The sequence below is a fragment of the Erythrolamprus reginae genome, chromosome 1 (assembly GCF_031021105.1).
Source record: "Erythrolamprus reginae isolate rEryReg1 chromosome 1, rEryReg1.hap1, whole genome shotgun sequence".
NCBI lineage: Eukaryota > Metazoa > Chordata > Lepidosauria > Squamata > Dipsadidae > Erythrolamprus > Erythrolamprus reginae.
Window position 1 is genome coordinate 5,062,209 of NC_091950.1, and position 8,283 is coordinate 5,070,491.

Below are 8,283 nucleotides of genomic sequence, written 5' to 3' on the forward strand. Positions count from 1 at the left end.
GTGTATGGGTGTACTGTATTTGTGTTTGTTTACAGGAGAAAGGCTTGTGTCAGTGGAGACACACTCTGGCAGGAGAGGGCAACTGTGGCATTGTTATGCTCTGAGAGCTCCAACAGTGAGAGGAATTAACCAGTGGAACAGCTTGCCACCAGAAGTTGTGGCCAGTCTAGAGAAAAGAAGAATTAAGGGTGACATGACAGCAGTTTCCCAGTATTTGAGAGCTGCCCCGAGTCCACGAGAGGGGCAGCATACAAATCCAATAAATAAATTTGAGAGGCTGCCCCAAGGAAGAGGGGGTTTCCTCTACCTTTCACTATTGTTGCATTACATGTGCAGCTTATCTGTCATAGAAAAATAGAAGATTGACGGAAAAAGAAAAAGACCTCCTGGTCCATCTAGTCTGCCCTTATACTATTTCCTGTATTTTATCTTAGGATGGATATATGTTTATCCCAGGCATGTTTAAATTCAGTTTACCAACCACATCTGCTGGAAGTTTGTTACAAGGATCGACTATTTCAGTCAAATATTTTCTCATGTTGCTTCTGATCTTTCCCCCAACTAACCTCAGATTGTGCCCCCTTGTTCTTGTGTTCACTTTCCTATTAAAAACACTTCCTTCCTGAACCCTTTAACATATTTAAATGTTTTGATCATGTCCCTCCCATTTTCCTTCTGTCCTCCATTGAGCACATTAAGTTTTTCCTGATACGTTTTATGCTTAAGACCTTCCACCATTCTTGTAGCCCGTCTTTGGACCCGTTCAATTTTGTCAATATCTTTTTGTAGGTGAGGTCTCCAGAACTGAACGCAGTATTCCAAATGGGGTCTCAGCAGCGCCGGGTATAGCGAGATCACAAGTTCCCTCTTCCTGCTTGTTATAGCCGCCCCGAATCTACGGAGAGGGGCGGCATACAAATCTAATAAATAAATAAATAAATAAATAAATCTCTAGCTATGCAGCCAAGCATCCTACTTGCTTTTCTTACCGCCTGACTGCACTGTTCATCCATTTTGAGACTGTCAGAAATCACTACCCCTAAATCCTTCTCTTCTGAAGTTTTTGCTAACACAGAACTGCCAATACAATACTCAGATTGAGGATTCCTTTTCCCCAAGTGCATTATTTTACATTTGGAAACATTAAACTGCAGTTTCCATTGCTTTGATCATTTATCTAGTAAAGCTAAATCATTTACCATATTACAGACGCCTCCAGGAATATCAACCCTATTGCACACTTTAGAGTCATCGGCAAATAGGCAAACCTTCCCTACCAAACCTTCCCCTATGTCACTCACAAACATATTAAAAAGAATAGGACCCAGAACAGACATTGGCAAAACAGGAAAATCCATGCCTTTCACAGTCCCAATGGTGTGGAGGGAATGCACCAAACAAACTAGCCACTGCTATTTCTACATGGCTCCCTCAATTGCCAAAGGAATTTCAAGAAAGAAGAAATGGGCTGTGGAATATGCAATCATTCCACCCACCCTGCATCCTGTACCCCATGGGGAGGACTAGCCCATTGAAGGCCCACCACAATCCTCTCTAGACTCTGGTGATGATAAAGTTGATAAGCAGGATGCAGCAGATTTGGGGCCGTTGATGTCAGCAGACACATACTTTAGCTCACCATAGCCTCCTGAACCACATCTCATTTCACAGGAGTGAACTAAATGACCTGGTCAGAGATTTGGAGCAGTAAGACAGAGCTACTGGGCTCCAGATTACAACAGTAGAACCTCCTGCACAGATGACAAGTTTTGGTTGTCCATTATGTGGCAAGGAAAAGAGCATGGGAAGCCTTCAAGTCTGTGACAGGTTTCTTGGGAACAGCAAAGCTGATGACTGAAAAATGTGTGAAAATTTGTGTAGGTCCTATAAAGCACTTGTTGCAAACATCACTGAAAATTCACTTTTTACATTCACATTTTGACTACCTCCTTTTAAACTGAGGCAATGAGTGTTGAACATGGGAAGAGAATCTTGGACAGATATTGCAGGCATGGAGAAAAGATACCAGGGCAAATGGAGTTGGTCCACTCTTGCCAACTATTCTTAAAATCTCCACAGGGATACCCTGCTTCAGTTCACAAGAGAAAATCCAAAAAGTGTGGTTTAGAGACCGAATAAAAATGGAACCTTATAGTTTAATCTGATGTTGGTGCTTGTCAGTTTTTCATGCAAAAAGCATGAAAAGGTTATATAAAAAACCAATATATGAATGGAAGGTTATTGGTATCAATAAAAAGATAAATATACAATGATTGGTGTGGCGCCATCCCCATTGTTACATGTCATATTTTGCAGAAAAGGTACTGAGATAGTCGCATATCCCCCTCGTAATTTTGAATTATTTTGATACAATTTTGACCTGAAACTGGCTTGGAAACTTGAGTAAACTTGGGATTTAAATTTTCTTTTATTAGTCATCCAATTCTGGCAAAATTAAGCTTTCATTTCTGAAGGTTTCTCCTTGTAGACCAGTGAAATCAGAACATTTTTGGAAGCTTACTGTAATTTGTCTACCTGTTCAACCTAGTTTGAATAAAGGTGCAATCTTAATGTTTTATCAGTTGTACTTTGGGTACATAGGCTATCACAAGTTTGGGGAAAATAAAAAACGATTCTATTTGTCACGCCTCTCAAGAAGGATTCAGTTTATCAGATACTGTAGGAGGTGCTATTGTGCCATGTGAGATTTTGCAGTGTGTCATTCCTGGTCTTTTTTGGTACATTTGGGTTTGTATCTCCCTCAGTCCAATGAGCCTCAGCAGGTTATCTGATAGGTTATATAGAAAATATAAAACATCCAGCCTGATTAACAATCCTAACAAAATCTCTATCATAAACCTCGGTGTAAAAGGCTCCATATAAAAAGAAACAGGATGGGTGAGTGCATGAACTCTTGGAAAGACTGGCATTTCTGATTTTAGCAGCTTCCTGGAAACCAACAAGGAAGGACAAAGGCAAGAAAGAGGCACTTGCAGCGAGATGGTGGCTGGTGGAGGGATTTCTTCAAGCAACCCTCTGCTATTGGTACAGATCCAACAAAAATATCTGACAGCGAAGCAAGTCCTTTGTGGCAACTTGTCTCCAGTTTAGCTCATTTCCAATGCTATTTGGCTCAAGAGTTGTGATGTCAGTTTACTGGATACTTTAGGAGGCATTTCCTCCTAAAGTAGAGGAGGAAAAGAGTCCTTCCTTCTGAAGAACGTGTGCTAAGGATCCAATTTGGATTCTTTATTAAGGCCCAAGACCAGTATGGAAAATTAAGGGATGAGCATCATCCTGCTCCCGCTGATAGGATGATTGAGACTGGGATGAGTTAGGATGAATGTGTTGAATGTGGAGTTTTTAGAATGTGGGGTTTATGGGTTTTACGGTTGGGATTTGTAATTTTTGTATCGATTTTATTCTGTTTGTCGCCCTGAGTCCCCGGGAGAAGGGCTGCCTAAAAATTTGATTAAATAAGTAAGTACGTAAGTCTTTTGGGAGTTTGGGCCAAGGTGCTTGTAAATCTATTCATGTTGGCTTTCATACCTGAGATGGGACTAGGACTCGCTGTCTCCTGGTGATTGGCCCAAAGACACCCTACTGGCTTTCATGCCTGAGACGGTGGCAGTAGAACTCTCTGTCTCCTGGTTTCTAGCATGCCCAAACTCTCAATATCTTGTGCTGTGCTAGAATCTAGTTTTCTGTCTCAAATCTGTGCTGTAGAAGGCCACAGTGAAAAGCAGCTTTTCACCCTCTTCACCCTGCATCAACAGGGGAATACACTCCAAGACCAGGGGAGTCTTAATACCACTCTACTACGCCCTGGTCCGACCACACCTGGAGTACTGTATTCAGTTCTGGTCACCACACTTCAAAAGAGACATTGAAACTCTGGAGAAGGTGCAAAAAAGAGCAACCAAGATGATTAAGGGATTGGAAACCAAGACTTACAAAGAGAGACTGAGGGAACTGGGCATGGATAGCCTAGAGAAAAGGAGGGCCAGAGTGGACATGATAGCAGTCTACAAGTATACGAGGGGATGTCACAGAGAGGAGGGGATCACTTTATTCTCCAGGTCACCAGAGGACCGGACGAGGAACAACGGCTGGAAGCTGACCAAGGAGAGATTCAACATGGAGATAAGGAGGAACTTCCTGACGGTCAGAGCGATCAACCAATGGAACAACCTACCAGCGGACGTTGTGAACTCCAACACTTGACATTTTTAAGAGAAGATTGAACTGCCACTTGAGTGGTGTACTATAGGGTTCCTGCTTGGGCAGGGGGTTGAACTCGATGGCCTTCATGGTCCCTTTCAACTCTAACAATCAATCAATCAATCAATCAATCAATCAATAATTTTAAATAGCATAATTTAAAGTTCTGGTTTTAATCTTTAGAGCCCTTCAACAGTATTGGGACTACAACTTCCAGATTCCCAGCTTGTGTTGCCCCAGATCCCGCTTGGTAAGAATCCTGAGAGGGTTATTATTTATATTTATACTTATTTATTATATTTATTTGCTGCCCAACAAGTGACACTGTCTAAGGCACCAGTAACCTGGGTGATATTTTCCAACACATAATTGCCATTAACGCTTCATTTAAAAAAAGTAGACAGCATAAGATTTTACGATTTCCAAAATTCCAGGTGTGCACCAATTGGGAAAAAACCTCCCATGTGTTTGGACGCTCCATTCTTCAGACCTCCAGGGACATTTCTTGGGCTGGTGAGGGGCAGGATCCGTGCTGGCAGCGGGAGGCTTTTTTACTGGTGTATAATCCCCCCCAAAGATTTCCTTTAATCCAATGGGTGCCGGGACGACCTTCAGCCTTGTTGTGTAACTCAATTGTTTTACACACTGATTGCTTTCGGCAGGGATGAATAATTTGACATTGCGGCAAAGTCGCCCTGAATGCACCTTCAGAATGTGGAATTAACCAAAGAATTTCCCAGATGGCAATGGCACTCATTTTTCCCACACAATGTTGTCGAAAGCTGCGGCAGGAATAAAATGCCAAGCTTCCCCCAATGTGTGCATTCTGGTTCAGACCTACATTTGTATTGAGTCCAGGTGTGTTTACCCTGACTGGTTCCCCTCGACTCCCCTGCCGCCCCCTCCCCTGCCCAGAGTCCTGTTTTAGCTTTCTTTTGTGACACAGTATTCGGCCCTCTTGTCTACTGCACGCAATAGCCATTTGCCGTACCGAACACCTGCAAACGTTTAAAACTCTGGCTCTCCCACCCTGCGTCTTCTGGAGTTGATTTGCTGTTTAGATTTCAAATGCCATGATCACTGCTCTAAAGCAGTGCTTCCCAACCGTGGCAACTTGAAGATATCTGGACTTCAACTCCCAGAATTCCCCAGCCAGCATTGAAGTCCAAATATCTTCAAGTTGCCAAGGTTGGGAAGCACCGCTCTAAGGGATAAAAGGACGGCAGATGATGGGATCAAACCTACGAAAAATGGCTGCAGGAATTGGGCATGGCTACATTAACGTCCTGGGCCCTGTACTCTTCAATATTTTCATCAATGACCTGGACGTGGGAGTAGAAGGGGAACTAATGAAAATTGCAGATGACACCAAGCTGGCAGGGGTAGCCAACACCCTAGAGGACAGGCTCAAAACACAGAAAGATCTAGACAGATTAACACTATGGGCCCACACTAACAACATGATGTTCAACGTGGACAAGAGCAAAGTCCTCCACCTTGGTTAAAAAAAAACCCCTAGAGACACATGCAGCCTGGAAGAAACCCCACTTAGCAGCAGTAACTGCGAAAGAGATCTTGGAGTCTTGGTGGATAATCAACTAAACATGAGCCAGCAATGTGCAGCAGCGGCCAAAAAAGCCAACACCATCCTAAGCTGCATCAACAGAGGGATACAGTCCAAGACCAGGGAAGTCTTAATACCACTCTACTATGCCCTGGCCAGACCACATCTGGAGTACTGCATCCAGTTCTGGTCACCACACTTCAAAAGAGACATTGAAACTCTGGAGAAGGTGCAGAAAAGAGCAACCAAAATGATTAGGGGACTTGAAACCAAGACTTACGAAGAGAGATTGCGGGAACTGGGCATGGATAGCCTAGAGAAAAGGAGGGCCAGAGGGGACATGATACAGGTATACGAGGGGTTGCCACAAAGAGGAGGGGTTCACTCCATTCTCCAGAGCACCAGAGGGCCGGATGAGGAACAACGGCTGGAAGCTGACCAAGGAGAGATTCAACCTAGAAGTAAGGAAGAACTTCCTGACGGTCAGAGCGATCAACCATTGGAACAACCTGCCTGTGGAGGTTGTGAACTCCCCAACTCTGGACACTTTCAAGAGGAGATTAGACTGCCAGTTGGCTGGGGTGCTTTAGGATTCCTGCTCAGGCAGGGGGTTGGATTTGATGACCTACATGGTCCCTTTCAACTCTAACAATAAATAAATAAAAATAATAATAAATAAATCCCCAAACTTTACCCTTAGATTATCTACGGTTGACCTATCCAGATTCCTAAGTGGTCAGTAAGGTTGAAGCTGAAGTAGTTGTTGACAGGCAGGACGTTGCAGCATATGATCTTGTGGATAATACTTAGGTCATGTTTAAGGCGTCGTAGTTCTAGGCTTTCTAGACCCAGGATTGTAAGTCTAGTTTCGTAGGTGTTCTGCCGGCGTGTCTCAACCGCCCGTAATTACAGGGTAATTAGTTCAGGAAGACACACACCACACGATAAAAGAAAAACCCAAAAGTTTTTATAAACAGAAAAACTGAAACAGCTCCCTTTTTAAATGTCAAAGGGATTTTCTGGTACACACAAGGCACAGGTTAAATGCAGTCCAATTGCACACCCAATAACTGGGAAATTGAGTCCAATTCTAAAGTTCAGAGAGTCCCCACACACAATCCTGAAGAGTAAAAACCATGATCTTGACGAAACAATGAATCGGATAAACTGCCATGAGGCACACCAGGCTGCCCTTTTATCTGTAGCACTAATTACAGCAGCCCCACCCAACCACAGGTGGCCTCATTTTCTCTTGTAATAATCCTTCAGTTGTTGTCTCCTATGCATGCGTGGATGTGTCATTAATTCTTGTTCAGAATCCAGGGATGATACAGATGACTGATCTCCTCCTGGGCTGACTGCCAAGCTCCCCTCTTCCCTGTCACTCACACTTCCTTGGTCAGAGGAGACTTCATTGGGAGCAAAACAGGCCTGCAGCATGTGGATGTCTCCCCCACCTCCACCTCCACATTCCTTGGGGCAGGAGCTGGGCCAGAGCTAACCACAACAGTAGGGTATTCTTTTTCGAGTGGATGAGAATATTTCTCAAAATACACTGCTCAAAAAAATAATAAAGGGAACACGCAAAGAACACATCCTAGATCAGAACGAATGAAATATTCTCATTGAATACTTTGCTCTGTACCAAGTTGAATGTGCACAACAGCATGTGGAATTGATTGTCAATCAGTGTTGCTTCCTAAGTTTGATTTCACAGAAGTTTCATTGACTTGGAGTTATATGGTGTTGTTTAAGTGCTCCCTTTATTTTTTTGAGCAGTGTATTTCATTCTTCTAGGAAAGGGATGGGTGCTAAATGTCTACAATACCATACAGTCACCTGGAACTGAGCTGGATTTAAATGAGGCTTTGTTTCCGTAGGGGCCTATTTTCAGCGGATTCCTTTAAAGCTCTTGATTCGATGCCCAGAGGGCAGCTCAGACAAAAGGTTTCTTCATGGATCTTGTCAAGCCACCCGATGCTGAACGGCAGTGGGTGGCTGTCCGTGCCAGTGCGGCTGTCCTCCAACAAGTGCTGGGTCACATCTTCAGCCTGGCCTGTGTGCTGAGAAGTCGATTGAAATGACCCGTGTCCGGGGGCGGATTCCTCCTAGTGCACTAGAGTGCCTTCCGTCCCCTGTCCTATTGCTCTCCTATATCTCCTATACCTTTCTTCTATTCCTATATCTCTTCTATTCTTTCATTGATATGTTCTATTACTATACCTTCTTTTCTATTATTTCTTAGATATATTTTACTATGAGTATCTTCTCTATAACCTTCATCATGTATTTTACTATGTGTATATAGATATATACCCACTAAAACCCTCATTGTGTATTGGACTAAACAAACAAACAAACAAACAAACAAACAACTTTTTAAGCTTCAAAGAAAGCAAAATCCCAACTCGTAGCTTTACAAGCAATTCCCTAGCAAACGCAAGACCCATCCAAGGGAAGCTGCCTCCCCATTCACAGTGCCCATCCTGGGGGGCACT